The sequence below is a fragment of the Petromyzon marinus genome, unplaced genomic scaffold, assembly GCF_048934315.1.
Source record: "Petromyzon marinus isolate PM22_M1 ecotype Great Lakes invasive population unplaced genomic scaffold, UKy_Petmar_22M1.pri1.0 PM_G_Scaffold_155, whole genome shotgun sequence".
Lineage (NCBI taxonomy): Eukaryota > Metazoa > Chordata > Hyperoartia > Petromyzontiformes > Petromyzontidae > Petromyzon > Petromyzon marinus.
Window position 1 is genome coordinate 97,676 of NW_027422712.1, and position 15,485 is coordinate 113,160.

General features: G+C 48.8%; 1 pseudogene; it reads left to right on the plus strand.

The window, feature by feature from the left end:
* The first annotated feature begins 1,725 nt into the window (after window positions 1-1,725).
* On the plus strand, window positions 1,726-12,737 carry LOC142910837 (putative RNA-binding protein 46 pseudogene; annotated as a pseudogene).
* The last annotated feature ends 2,748 nt before the right edge of the window (window positions 12,738-15,485 follow it).

Genomic DNA, 15,485 nt, shown 5'->3' on the forward strand with positions numbered 1-15,485 from the left:
ACGTGTCGAGGAGAGATGAGAGAGCCAAGAGGTCACCTCGGGAGACGGGGCGGCGCGTCAACCTTAGTCACGTGACTGAAGGAGTGTGGGCGTGCCGTGCGTACGTGTGTGTACTGTGTGTGTACTGTGCGTGTGTGTGTACTGTGCGTGTGTGTCGTGCGTGTGTGTGCACCGTGTGTGTACTGTGTGTGTGTGTGTACTGTGTGTGTGTGTGTGTACTGTGTGTGTGTGTGTGTACTGTGTGTGTGTGTACTGTGTGTGTGTGTACCGTGTGTTTGTGCGTGTGTGTGTACTGTGCGTGTGTGTACTGTGCGTGTGTGTGTACTGTGTGTGTGTGTGTGCACCGTGTGTGTGTACCGTGTGTGTGTACCATGTGTGTGTGTGCACCGTGTGTGTGTGTACTGTGTGTGTGTAACGTGTTCGGCGGTAGTCCAGCGGTTAGTACGCTGCTCTACGAACATAGCGACAGCCAACACCCAGTGACAATTATTTGAACCGGTTCTGGGCCTCCCCTAGGTCGACTCAGCCTCAAGTGAGTACCCGGTGTGGTGTGCAAACATCATTACTGGGGAGACAAAGGCGGTCGGGCGCGGTGCTGGCCACCCACTCCCTTCGTGTACCATTCCGGCCTTCATAGGTGGTGCTGCTACTTGCTAACAGCACTTGCCCCAACAGTCTGTTAAGGCTACACAGGGGATCTTTGTCTTTGTATCACCACCCAGGAGTCACGAAGTTTTTGAGGCTCCGAGCCACGTGGGGATCCACAACAGCGTGAGGCGGTGCCACTCACAGGTGAGACTCGGGGATATGTGATTTCTAATCGATAGCCATCCGTCAGTTAACCCATCGCAACTGCTGAGTCTGTCACGCGACTTCCTCCTTCCAGCGAGCCTTTGACGCTTCACGTGGCCTCAAAGTGTACACAGTGTGTACGTATACACAATAATGTCCACGTTGTTGTTGCTGAGTTCACGCACTCAAGGGAGGGGGCAATGGAAAATGAATCTAAATCAACTTAAACTCCATCCCCATGACCTCATTGGCATGAAGTGCCAGCGGGAGGTGTACCTCGCTAGTGACGTCGTGTCACCAAGGTATTCACACTCCCCCAACCCGTCCACCGCGCTACTTGATCGTGACGTCACCTCCGCTTGGGTCACTGCCGATATCGTTCCAGTGGCAATCCTTATTTGGGCAAAGCTACGCCCAGTGACTGGCGGTTCATTAACATAATGTGTTCGTTGAAGCCGTCGCGAGTTTATTGCGACGGGTTCAGCAGCCACGCCCCTTCCCTCGACATTGGGCCGGGCTCATTAACATAATTTATTCAGTTACAGAGCCGCTCATTGTGGGAGGGGCGTGTCTCTTACCCCAGAAGTGGCGTCATGTTACTTGCTTACCCGCGTGACGTCGCTAGGTAACAGGAGGCTGCCGATCCGCGCTTGCACTGAAATCCGAGGTGAGAAATTCTCATGGTGGTGGTGGTTGTTGTTGTTGTTTACCAAGGTAGAGCCTCTCTCTCTCGTAGTGATGTCAGTTGAGTAGCAGCGAGCATGGGAATCGATGTCCAGGTTGGAACTTTACATCGCGGGGCCTAGCCACGCGGGGCCTTGCCTCCTGCCCTCGCCTGATTGCATTCACTTTAATTATCTCGCTTAAGTATAATTTGTCTTCACCCGGCTGGTTACTTTGTAACTTTGTTTTATTGTAAATATTCACGCAGTTTTTATTTTCTTTTGTTAGCAGGCCAAGCCCGCTTGAGTTCCTATACCGCTCTTGTTATCAGAAGCGACCTGCCCACAACAACACAAGGTGAGGCTTTGTCAACGTGTGTGAATGTTTTGACTTAAAACTTTGGTGACTGCAGGAATTAATATTCTTGGTTATTTCGGTAAAGTCACGAAGATAGAAAATAAAATAAAAATAACAGATAATAATTTTTCTTTTTTTTAAATTAAGCAAAACACCCCACAACGTTTCTATGGCAACATTAATGTTGAAGATGCGAGGGCTTACAGGAATATTTATGACATTTGCCCTCTCATTGCGTGCCATGACAGTGCTGTTTGCACAGTCACACAGAGTCACTGTAAGATGTTTTTCTTGGTCGTGTTTTTGTTTTTTTGCTTGTTGTGGTTGCACCCGATTCAAGAGCCGAATGGCTCACGGGACTATAACCAAAATAAATAAAACTGAAAATCAAAAAACTGAAACCGTGTGATGAATTTTGGGAAAGTTTTTCACTGCATCTCCAAATATATATAAAAGACAAAGTTGTGATTGTATTAAGTCTATTGCATTGCAAAGTATTCTAAGTAAAAATATAAATTTTATTAAACCAATATTAGATCATAAATACATTTCTACCCGACAATATACAAATCTACATTGTGCTAATGTTTTAATTCTACTTTTATTAACTCACAAACTTTCAAATATACTGTCTAGGACACATTTTCAAAGAAATATTTTCATGTACCCAGACAATATTTGCACGTGCCCACATAAAAAAAAAAACTTGCAGACTGCATACGTAGCTACGACAATGCAAAGCAGCACACACAGCCATGCATTCAATAGCTTTTTACGTTTCGCGGGTTTCTCTCTAAGTTTATTCGGTTTCTATTTCAGCTTATTGGGGTTTTCTGTCTCCTAGTGAATGGGCAGTGATGAGTCTATGGGCAGTGCTGAGTCTACGGGCAGTGCTTATCAGTTCTACGGAATCTCAGCCTCGCTAAACACGTGATCGCCTATCCGCGCTACGTTTTCTGAAAGCGTCAAGCTAAGGCCTCTGACGCGATCACAGGCACGCGCGCAAGTCACCCGTCCGTGGTAGTGACACGGAACGTCGGACATAAGCGACCTCCTCTTCCACCAGCGCACTAGGAAACAGTTTCGTGTGTAACCTCATCAAGACCCCTCCCCCAGACACCTACGGAGCTTTGCGCCGGTAAGTGCCGTAGTGAGGCCTGGTCCCCGGGAGTGTCGCCGGTCTCGGCTAGATTGCTCACCCGGCCCAGGGTGGCGATGTTGGCCGCATGGGGCTCGCTGGGGAGACAAAGGCGGGCGCGCGCTCAGGCGCTTGGTCACCCCATCGTGCGCCACACGGCGGCAGCTGCTGCTGCTGGAGACTGAACAGCGGCTCGCCCCCCAAGGGTCTCGTTCCAGGGCTCGTACGGTGGGGGGGGGGGGGCATCTCTATAGTTTGTCTTTGATGGTGGTGGTGGTGATGGTGGTGGTGTTGGTGGTGGTGATGTTGGTGGTGTTGGTGGTGATGTTGTTGGTGGTGGTGGTGATGGTGGTGGTGGTGATGTTGGTGGTGGTGTTGTTGGTGGTGGTGGTGGTTATGGTGGTGATGGTGGTGATGTTGGTGGTGGTGATGTTGGTGGTGGTGATGTTGGTGGTGGTGTTGTTGGTGGTGGTGGTGATGGTGGTGATGGTGATGGTGGTGATGTTGGTGGTGATGGTGGTGGTGGTGGTGATGGTGGTGGTGATGGTGGTGATGTTAATGGTGGTGGTGGTGGTGATGGTGGTGGTGATGGTGGTGGTGATGATGGTGATGTTGGTGGTGATTGTGATTTTGGTGGTGATGTTGGTGGTGGTGATGGTGGTGGTGATGTTGGTGGTGGTGGGGATGTTGGTGGTGATGTTGGTGGTGGTGATGGTGGTGGTGATGTTGGTGGTGGTGGTGTTGGTGGTGGTGATGTTGGTGGTGGTGATGTTGGTGGTGATGGTGGTGGTGGGGATGTTGGTGGTGATGTTGGTGGTGGTGATGGTGGTGGTGATGTTGGTGGTGGTGGTGGTGATGTTGGTGGTGGTGATGGTGGTGGTGGTGATGGTGGTGGTGATGTTGGTGGTGGTGATGGTGGTGGTGATGTTGGTGGTGGTGATGGTGATGTTAGTGGTGGTGATGTTGGTGATGTTGGTGGTGGTGGTGATGGTGGTGGTGGTGATGTTGGTGATGGTGGTGGTGTTGGTGGTGATGTTGGTGTTGGTGATGGTGGTGATGGTGGTGGTGATGGTGATGGTGGTGATGTTGGTGGTGGTGATGGTGGTGGTGATGTTGGTGGTGGTGATGGTGGTGGTGGTGATGTTGGTGGTGGTGATGGTGATGTTAGTGGTGGTGATGTTGGTGATGTTGGTGGTGGTGGTGGTGTTGATGGTGGTGGTGGTGGTGATGTTGGTGGTGATGGTGGTGGTGTTGGTGGTGATGTTGTTGGTGGTGGTGGTGATGGTGGTGATGGTGGTGGTGGTGATGTTGGTGGTGGTGTTGTTGGTGGTGGTGGTTATGGTGGTGATGGTGATGGTGGTGATGTTGGTGGTGGTGATGTTGGTGGTGGTGGTGGTGATGTTGGTGGTGGTGTTGTTGGTGGTGGTGGTGGTGATGGTGATGGTGGTGATGGTGGTGGTGATGTTGGTGGTGATGGTGGTGGTGGTGGTGATGGTGGTGGTGATGGTGGTGATGTTGATGGTGGTGGTGGTGGTGATGGTGGTGGTGATGATGGTGATGTTGGTGGTGATTGTGATTTTGGTGGTGATGTTGGTGGTGGTGATGGTGGTGGTGATGTTGGTGGTGGTGGGGATGTTGGTGGTGATGTTGGTGGTGGTGATGGTGGTGGTGATGTTGGTGGTGGTGGTGTTGGTGGTGGTGATGTTGGTGGTGGTGATGTTGGTGGTGATGGTGGTGGTGATGTTGGTGGTGGTGATGGTGGTGGTGATGTTGGTGGTGGTGGTGGTGATGTTGGTGGTGGTGATGGTGGTGGTGGTGATGGTGGTGGTGATGTTGGTGGTGGTGATGGTGGTGGTGATGTTGGTGGTGGTGATGGTGATGTTAGTGGTGGTGATGTTGGTGATGTTGGTGGTGGTGGTGATGGTGGTGGTGGTGATGTTGGTGATGGTGGTGGTGTTGGTGGTGATGTTGGTGTTGGTGATGGTGGTGATGGTGGTGGTGATGGTGATGGTGGTGATGTTGGTGGTGGTGATGGTGGTGGTGATGTTGGTGGTGGTGATGGTGGTGGTGGTGGTGGTGATGTTGGTGGTGGTGATGGTGATGTTAGTGGTGGTGATGTTGGTGATGTTGGTGGTGGTGGTGGTGTTGATGGTGGTGGTGGTGGTGATGTTGGTGGTGATGGTGGTGGTGTTGGTGGTGATGTTGTTGGTGGTGGTGGTGATGGTGGTGATGGTGGTGGTGGTGATGTTGGTGGTGGTGTTGTTGGTGGTGGTGGTTATGGTGGTGATGGTGATGGTGGTGATGTTGGTGGTGGTGATGTTGGTGGTGGTGGTGGTGATGTTGGTGGTGGTGTTGTTGGTGGTGGTGGTGATGGTGGTGATGGTGATGATGGTGATGGTGGTGGTGATGTTGGTGGTGATGGTGGTGGTGGTGGTGATGGTGGTGGTGATGGTGGTGATGTTGATGGTGGTGGTGGTGGTGATGGTGGTGGTGATGATGGTGATGTTGGTGGTGATTGTGATTTTGGTGGTGATGTTGGTGGTGGTGATGGTGGTGGTGATGTTGGTGGTGGTGGGGATGTTGGTGGTGATGTTGGTGGTGGTGATGGTGGTGGTGATGTTGGTGGTGGTGGTGTTGGTGGTGGTGATGTTGGTGGTGGTGATGTTGGTGGTGATGGTGGTGGTGGGGATGTTGGTGGTGATGTTGGTGGTGGTGATGGTGGTGGTGATGTTGGTGGTGGTGGTTATGTTGGTGGTGGTGATGGTGGTGGTGGTGATGGTGGTGATGTTGGTGGTGGTGATGGTGGTGGTGATGTTGGTGGTGGTGATGGTGATGTTAGTGGTGGTGATGTTGGTGATGTTGGTGGTGGTGGTGATGGTGGTGGTGGTGATGTTGGTGATGGTGGTGGTGTTGGTGGTGATGTTGGTGTTGGTGATGGTGGTGATGGTGGTGGTGATGGTGATGGTGGTGATGTTGGTGGTGGTGATGGTGGTGGTGATGTTGGTGGTGGTGATGGTGGTGGTGGTGGTGATGTTGGTGGTGGTGATGGTGATGTTAGTGGTGGTGATGTTGGTGATGTTGGTGGTGGTGGTGGTGGTGTTGATGGTGGTGGTGGTGATGTTGGTGGTGGTGGTGATGGTGGTGGTGTTGGTGGTGATGTTGGTGGTGGTGATGTTGGTGGTGGTGATGTTGGTGGTGATGATGTTGGTGGTGATGGTGGTGGTGATGTTGGTGGTGATGGTGGTGGTGATGGTGGTGATGGTGGTGGTGGTGATGTTGGTGGTGGTCGTGATGTTGGTGGTGGTGGTGGTGATGTTGGTGGTGATGGTGGTGATGTTGGTGGTCGTGGGGATGTTGGTGGTGGTGGTGGTGATGATGGTGGTGGTGATGTTGGTGGTGGTGATGTTGGTGGTGATGTTGGTGGTGTTGGTGGTGTTGTTGGTGGTGGTGTTGTTGGTGGTGGTGATGTTGGTGGTGGTGATGTTGGTGGTGGTGGTGATGGTGGTGGTGGTGGTGATGTTGGTGGTGGTGATGTTGGTGGTGGTGGTGGTGGTGATGTTGGTGGTGGTGGGGATGTTGGTGGTGGTGATGTTGGTGGTGGTGGTGGTGTTGGTGGTGGTGATGTTGGTGGTGGTGGTGATGTTGGTGGTGGTGGTGGTGATGTTGGTGGTGGTGATGTTGGTGGTGGTGGTGGTGATGTTGGTGGTGATGTTAGTGGTGGTAATGTTGGTGGTGGTAATGTTGGTGGTGGTGATGTTGGTGGTGATGTTGGTGGTGGTGGTGGTGATGGTGTTGGTGGTGGTGATGATGTTGGTGGTGATGTTGATGGTGGTGGTGATGTTGGTGGTGGTGATGTTGGTGGTGGTGGTGATGTTGGTGGTGGTGGTGATGTTGGTGGTGATGATGTTGATGGTGGTGATGTTGGTGGTGGTGATGTTGGTGGTGGTGATGTTGGTGGTGGTGGTGATGGTGATGTTGGTGGTGGTGGTGATGTGGTGGTGGTGATGTTGGTGGTGGTGATGTTGGTGGTGGTGGTGATGGTGATGTTGGTGGTGATGTTGGTGGTGGTGATGTTGGTGGTGGTGATGTTGGCGGTGGTGGAGATGTTGGTGGTGGTGATGTTGGTGGTGATGTTGGTGGTGATGATGGCGGTGGTGGTGATGATGTTGGTGGTGGCGGTGATGTTGATGTTGGTGGTGGTGGTGGGGATGTCGGGTGGGACAGAACAGGGCAAGGTTCCTATGTAATTGGCCACTGATGTTATCCATTGTGGGAGTTAAACTCAGGTGGATAGGGTCATGGCTCAGTGTTCTAACCACTGCACCGCTGCTTCATCCACGTTACAGACTTGAGTCTCAGCAGCTGCTGAAGAGGCCCACTGAGCTTAGTGCAGCTCTGTTGCAAAGACGACCGCAGCCCAAGGCCGCCGCCAGTTGCAGGACATTGCAAGGTGTAGAGATGCGCCTACTGACAAGAGCAAAAACAACTTACTTCCACGAAATAGTTTAAACGTTACATTTTGATTTAAAGCTTTCGTGACTGCAGTAATTCATATTCTCAGCTCTTTCAGGTAAAGTCACGTTGAAGAGAAACAATAAAATAATAACATATATATAAAACATATAGGAATAGGTTTTACCCTTTTTACTGACACAAAAACTGACACCTTTATTCAAGGCATCATGTTTGCAATAACCACAACACAAGCAGTCAAAATGCAAACAAAAAAGACAACTCTGATAATAATATGCACTGTCCTTGAATTTTGGCGTCTTCTGGTCCAACACCAGTGGAGACTGGGCTCTAAGAAAAGCCGTCTCGGGTGTGGACCAATCAAATTCAAGGACAGTGCCAATATTATTATCAGAGTTGTCTTTTTTGTTTGCATTTTGACTGCTTGTGTTGTGGTTATTGCAAACATGATGCCTTGAATAAAGGTGTCAGTTTTTGTGCCAGTTAAAAGGGTAAAACCTATTCCTATATCTTGTTACTGGCAAAGGAGGTCTCATAATATTTATAAAACAATATTATTTTATTGTTTCTCCTTCAACGTGACTTTAGCGAAAGAGCTAAGAATATAGTTTAAACGTTGTTCTCAAGGCTGTGTGATGCACCGAGTCGGAGTGTGACTCTTCCAGTCCGAGTGGCAGCCAGAGGAACGCAGAACGCGCCCGAGAGTCCAACCCAGGGGTGGGCAGATTTCTTGACTCACGGTGCCACCAATGGGTTCTAAAATTTGACAAGAGGGTGCCGGGCCAGGAACAGACGGACGGAGCGTTTGTGTGAACTAAATATAAATGACGGCGTTAAAAATCATTATGTGGAAGGATTTGGCCTTTAACAGGTAGCAAAGCGTTCATTTGCAAGGCAATTTTAACAAATTGCATGAACATGAACGACACAAAAACGTGTCGTAACGTGACTGATCAAACATCACGAAAACGTCTGAGGCCTGCGCCCAAAACAATTACCGCACTCCCGGTCAAAGTGCGCCGTCTAATCTGGGAAACGGGGGCATTACAGGAGAAAGGTAAAATTTAATTTAACAACAAAAACAATAATAATATTTGGACAAGTTCGGCAGGCCGGATTAAAAAGCCCAACGGGCCGTCCTTTGCCCACGTCTGGCCCAACCCGTGTAGAGACGGCGCTACGGGATCGCTTCGTGACGCAGGAGTGAAGTGTAACGTGGCCCTTGCAGTACCGAGAGCGACTGACAAGGGGGGTGCCCTTCACCCCGCAGCGGATAGACCACGGCTGAGACTGATGACGGACCGGTTGAGGGTCACGGCGTTCCTCTGAGGCCGAATGAATCAGCCTCGCCCCCCTCCGCTGCACTCCGGGCTCTCACGTGATGTATCCTGTACACAAATCGAACGTCTCTGAATATGGATTCAACTGTCGCCGGTTCCAACGTGCAAGCCTCATCTCCCCTCTTACACCAGGCACCGCCTCCGTGCGCTCTGCGCCGCAGGAGCCGAAGGTTTCTGATCGAAGCAGCGAGTTGACCTTCTCCTTGTGTAGAGGTCAACCCTCGGTTCGTCTTTTGCTTCGCCTTCTCCTCTTGCTGCCTCCAAGATCTGGAACTTACTTCCCTCAACCATCTGTCCACGTCCAAGCTAAATACATTTCCTCCTCTTCTCTGCCTATGGCCGTCTCTCTCTTAAAATACCGGACAAATATCACGCCTCGTTGTTACCGGTTAGGTGCACGCGTCTGTTGTGGTATAGCGTCGTGAGATTCGGTTGCATGTAGATGCTCTCTAAATAAAAAATCGTGTTAACTTATTCTGTACAAGCTACACCACTGTCGTCATGTATAATTATCACACACACACACCATTCACGCTATTCGCCACCGCAGAGTTAATCGTGTAGGCAATGTCACAACAGTAGCGCAGCTACCGACCTACTCACCTACAAAGAGTGCAATATAGCTAGGAGCTGATATGATTAGTCGATTAAGTGAATTGACTTATAACTTTTGTGTGCATGTATGTTGTTGAACTTCTTTCACGCTGTACGGTAGTTAACCGTGCCAATCAGAGATGTGGGGGAAGGACGAAAGACTAAACACAAAGCAGTTACATTTTGATTTAAAGCTTTCGTGACTGCAGTAATTCATATTCTTAGCTCTTTCGGTAAAGTCACGTTGAAGGGAAACAATAAAGTAATAAAATATATATAAAACAATAAAAATCATGATGACCGTTTGTGTTATGGTCGAAACGTCGTGAGAATTTTTATTGTGTTTTATATATTTTATTATTTTATTGTTTCCCTTCAACATGACTTTACCGAAAGAGCTTAGAACACAAAAAGCAGTTCTAAAGAAATGAGTTTTAAATCTAGATGTGAATGTGCATAGCTCCAGTGGCTTCCTAATATAGTAATAAAAAGTATTCCAGGCGGCTGCAGAAACACACCTGACAGCGTGCGACACCGTGACCGTCTTTGTTCGGTGGCTGAGCCAAAAGGCACTGCGAGGATGACCGCAGTTTGCGTGAAGGTTCCTTAACCAGAGGAACGCGTGGTCAGTAACTCGGGTGGATTAAAAAACAGGGACCGTTTCAGCGTCACGCTTCCCGAAGGTAGGAAACCCCCTACAAGCCACGCCCAGCATGATACAACTGATTATGCCGCGCCCATAACCTCCCATCCAGTGGCACATATGCGGACAAATTTAAAAAAAAAACTAATTATTTTCCAATTTGTCGAGTAATGAAACCGATATATTTGGTTGAGTGATCGACGACTTGAGAAATATGATGATATCCCAGCTCTAATTATAACTGCGGTTATTTAAGAGATGGTCAAATCAAAATTCATCACCATAATTCATGACACATTTATAAATTCATATATATAAAATATTTTACTTAATTAAAACCATGCGATATTATTTATTTCGTTATTGAGCTACGTGAATTGTAAAACATGCACTCCATTGATTTAAAATATCCATTTAAAAATTGTATCCTTTTAGCAACTTGATCAAAACCTATTTGCGATTTGGCATCTTCATGAGATCAAAGATGAATCGGCCGACTCTGAAACACAAGCAAAATGAATATCTGAATATGAATGGCGTGACCAAATAAAACATATGCTGGATCGTTTTGGTGAACGCTACACTAACAACAATAATCATTTCTATACAACGTCTGGCTCGCGTGATTACTCTGTGTGGTTCATAAGGTGGGGGGCGTGTGCTGCTTTGATGATGGCAATTCAACCCCAGACCCACCACCCTCCCCAACAACTCGCTCCAACCATTCTGCGGTCATGATTTGGGACTGTGCTTCCATTTGCAAGTAAACTCACATTTCAACAATGAGGGTTTGAAAGCATTAAGCATTAGCTCTGTCTGCATGTCTGCTCTGTTGTAAAGATGATCCAATATGAACACAATTGTAGTACAACAGCTCTGTTGCTGTTAGGGACCTAACAATGTTGAAAACTGGCCAAAATTGATTAAACGGCCCACTCATGGTCCAGAGCAGAACTCGGTACCACCTAAGGTAGCAAAACTTAAGTCGTACCCATTTATTTGGATGGAAAATGAAAGTAAATTACTTGATAGTCTCACTTATTGCATTTGTTTATCACTGGCCACGTAGAGAAATTGAAACTGCTCAATTTAGGCCACCTCACGTGGTACCGACAAAGGAGACATCTCATGGGCTATGAAAAAATATGAATAGGTTGTATCCTTTCTGGCAATAAAACAGATCTTAAGATTCATTGAAGAAGGTTTCTGTTTGGTGTTTTAACATCTAAACACCCGGTTTATTGCCAAAAAAGGATCAAATCTATTCTTATTTTGTCATACTTTGATACCGGCAAAACGGTCTCATTTTGAAGCGTCTCATGGACTATTGGATGGGGAGAAAAAAACCGGCGCTAAAAGTCAGTGCCGACCTCTCCTGTCATGCCCAGTGATGTCATCACGGGCGAAGTTCACCGCGCGAAGTCAAACGCCGCTCGAAACGCAAAATCATCGCTCGGTGAACATTTCCGAGGACAAACAAACGCATGCCGGGAACCGTGTGAGTTTGTGTTTCTTGTTTCCTCTGCGCATTGTGGGGGAGGGCTTCATCGAGCAGTGGATTGACAAAAGCGCTGTATGCATACTGCACAGGCTACGCTAACGTCACATTTAGGCCCATGGACAGAACAAACGCGTCTCTCTTTCTCCATCCGTCTCCACTCTCTCTTCCTCTCTTCACTGCTGGCCTGTAGGTTTGGGCCGAGCGAGTTCCTGCCGGGGATTTGGCTTTTCAGGAGCTGATTCCCCCCGTGGCTTTGTCGGCACGAGGCGACCGCGCGGAGTGTCAAGGGCTCCACCGGGCCCCAAGGCGCTGCCCCAGCACCACCGTAGTAGCCAAACCATCGGTGCTCGACATGGCCTGCATGAAGGTCCTGCTGGACCTCATGTTGCGCACGGGGTACAGCATCGTCCAGGAGAGCAGACAGAGGAAGTTCGGACCGCCGCCCGACTGGCAGGGGCCCCCTCCCGCCCGTGGCTGCGAGGTGTTTCTGGGGGGGATCCCGCGCGACCTCTACGAGGATGAGCTGGTGCCCGTGCTGGAGATGGTGGGGAAGCTCTACCAGCTCCGCCTCATGATGGATTATAGCGGAGAGACCCGCGGCTATGCGTTCGCTACCTACGCGACGCTCGCCCAAGCCATGGATGCCGTCAAGAAACTCAACAAATTCGAGATCCGTCCCGGACGCCGCATTGGAGTCCACTTCAGCGTGGACAATCGCCACCTCTTCATTGGGGGGCTGCCAAAGGACAAGAAGCGAGCGGAGGTGATGATGGCGATGAGCGGTGCCACGGAGGGCGTGGTGGACGTCACGATGAGCGTCTGTTACCGGGACAAAACCCTCAACCGAGGCTACGCGTTCATCGAGTACCGGAGCCATCATGCGGCCGCCATGGCCCGGCGGAAGCTCCTTCGAATCAACTTGCAGCTATGGGGCCGGACCATCAAGGTGGACTGGGCGTGGCCAGAGGCGTGGCTAGGCCCCGCCTCCGGCCACGCCCTCTCGTGAAACCTTGGAGCAGGTTACACGAGAGGGCGTGGCCAGAGGCGTGGCTAGGCCCCGCCTCCGGCCACGCCCTCTCGTGGAACCTTTTGAGCAGGTTACCGGAGTAACTCGGCTAGCCCCACCTGTTGCCTTTGCCCCAAATGCGCCTCCTTCCCTGATTGGTTGTTACCTCTGTGGCTGTACCTGTTAAGCCCTTGCCAGGCCAGCAGGTGTCACCCTGTCATGTCAGCAGGTGTCACCCTGTCATGTCAGCAGGTGTCACCCTGTGATGTCAGCAGGTGTCACCCTGTGATGTCAGCAGGTGTCACCCTGTGATGTCAGCAGGTGTCACCCTGTGATGTCAGCAGGTGTCACCCTGTCATGCAAGCAGGTGTCACCCTGTGATGTCAGCAGGTGTCACCCTGTGATGTCAGCAGGTGTCACCCTGTGATGTCAGCAGGTGTCACCCTGTGATGTCAGCAGGTGTCACCCTGTGATGTCAGCAGGTGTTACCCCTTGTCATGTCAGCAGGTGTCACCCTGTGATGTCAGCAGGTGTCACCCTGTCATGTCACCAGGTGTTACCCTGTGATGTCAGCAGGTGTCACCCTGTGATGTCAGCAGGTGTCACCCTGTGATGTCAGCAGGTGTCACCCTGTGATGTCATCAGGTGTCACCCTGTGATGTCAGCAGGTGTCACCCTGTGATGTCAGCAGGTGTCACCCTGTGATGTCAGCAGGTGTTACCCCATGTCATGTCAGCAGGTGTCACCCTGTCATGTCAGCAGGTGTCACCCTGTCATGTCAGCAGGTGTCACCCTGTGATGTCAGCAGGTGTCACCCTGTGATGTCAGCAGGTGTTACCCCATGTCATGTCAGCAGGTGTTACCCTGTGATGTCAGCAGGTGTCACCCTGTCATGTCAGCAGGTGTCACCCTGTCATGTCAGCAGGTGTCACCCTGTCATGTCAGCAGGTGTCACCCTGTCATGTCAGCAGGTGTCACCCTGTGATGTCAGCAGGTGTCACCCTGTGATGTCAGCAGGTGTTACCCTGTCATGTCAGCAGGTGTCACCCTGTGATGTCAGCAGGTGTCACCCTGTGATGTCAGCAGGTGTTACCCTGTCAGCAGGTGTCACCCTGTGATGTCAGCAGGTGTCACCCTGTGATGTCAGCAGGTGTTACCCTGTGATGTCAGCAGGTGTCACCCTGTCATGTCAGCAGGTATCACCCTGTCATGTCAGCAGGTGTCACCCTGTCATGTCTGCAGGTGTCACCCTGTCATGTCAGCAGGTGTCACCCTGTCATGTCAGCAGGTGTCACCCTGTCATGTCATCAGGTGTCACCCTGTGATGTCAGCAGGTGTCACCCTGTGATGTCAGCAGGTGTCACCCTGTCATTGCACTTTAATGAAAACCGACAACAGAATCCTTGAAGAAAAAACGAATTCAGGTGTTTGACATGTCGACGCCATTTCGTTTTGAAAATGTAGGGGAGAAAAATATATATTGTTCACATCGCATTCTGTTTTGTCAATAATCTCTGTAACCTGCACCTGCTCTGCAAGCCATGCATTAACCCCTTTCTGTCTCAATTTAATTCCCAGCATGCAATTCTCCAAGCCTCAGATTTTATAAAATCTTTCGCGCAACTTTAATCCTAGTAAATATATTTTTTTCTTTTAAAACACAAGCATTATATTTAGTCTATTGCATGGCTAAAGTATTCTAAGTAAAAATATAAATTGTATTAAACCAATGTTAGATCATCGCTATGATAAATATATTTCTACCCTACAATATACAAATCTACATTGTGCTAATGTTTCAATTCTACTTTTATTAACTTACAAATATAGTGTCTAGGACACATTTTTAAAGAAATATTTTCATGTACCCAGACAATATTTGCACGTGGCCGCATAAAAAACTTGCAGACTGCATACGTAGCTACGACAACAGAATCCTTGAAGAAAAAACTAGTTCAGGTGTTTGACATGTCGACGCCATTTCGTTTTGAAAATGTAGCGGAGAAAAATATATATTGTTCACATCGCATTCTGTTTTGTCAATGATCTCTGTAACGTGCGACTGCTCTGCAAGCCATGCATTAACGCCTTTCTGTCTCAATTTAATTCCCAGCATGCAATTCTCCAAGCCTCAGATTTTATAAAATCTTTCGCGCAACTTTAATCCTAGTAAATATATTTTTTTCTTTTAAAACACAAGCATTATATTTAGTCTATTGCATGGCTAAAGTATTCTAAGTAAAAATATAAATTGTATTAAACCAATGTTAAATCATCGCTATGATAAATATATTTCTACCCTACAATATACAAATCTACATTGTGCTAATGTTTCAATTCTACTTCTATTAACTTACAAATATAGGACACATTTTCAAAGGAATATTTTCATGTACCCAGACAATATTTGCACGTGCCCACATAAAAAACTTGCAGACTGCATACGTAGCTACGACAACAGAATCCTTGAAAAAACGAATTCAGGTGTTTGACATGTCAACGCCATTTCGTTTTGAAAATGTAGGGGAGAAAAATATATATTGTTGACATCGCATTCTGATGTCAAAACATTTGATTCTTTATAAAATTGAAAAACCCTTGAACAACTTTGCTGCACATGGAGATGTCTGTGCACCGCCTCGTTTCCACAGCCTCTATCCCGGTGCCATTTGTATTTCATGCACATACCGCTGTTAAGAGTTTGATGTTTTATTGATTTTCAATTTTGGTGTTTTTTTGCTGTAATGTTTTTTTGTTACTTTTTTAGTGGAAATAAAGTCCTGAAAAGTCTATTCCTCTCTCTCTCTCTCCACTCTCTGGGCCGAGTCTCTGCCACTTTTGGTTCTGAGTGTCGCATGCTTGGGATCCTTCTCTCCCTCCTCTGTGGATTTAATTTGATTTGCTGATTTACACGTCAACATATTTCAGACTTTTTCCTAATCATTACCAACGTTTCCATGGCCATGCACTTTAGAGTA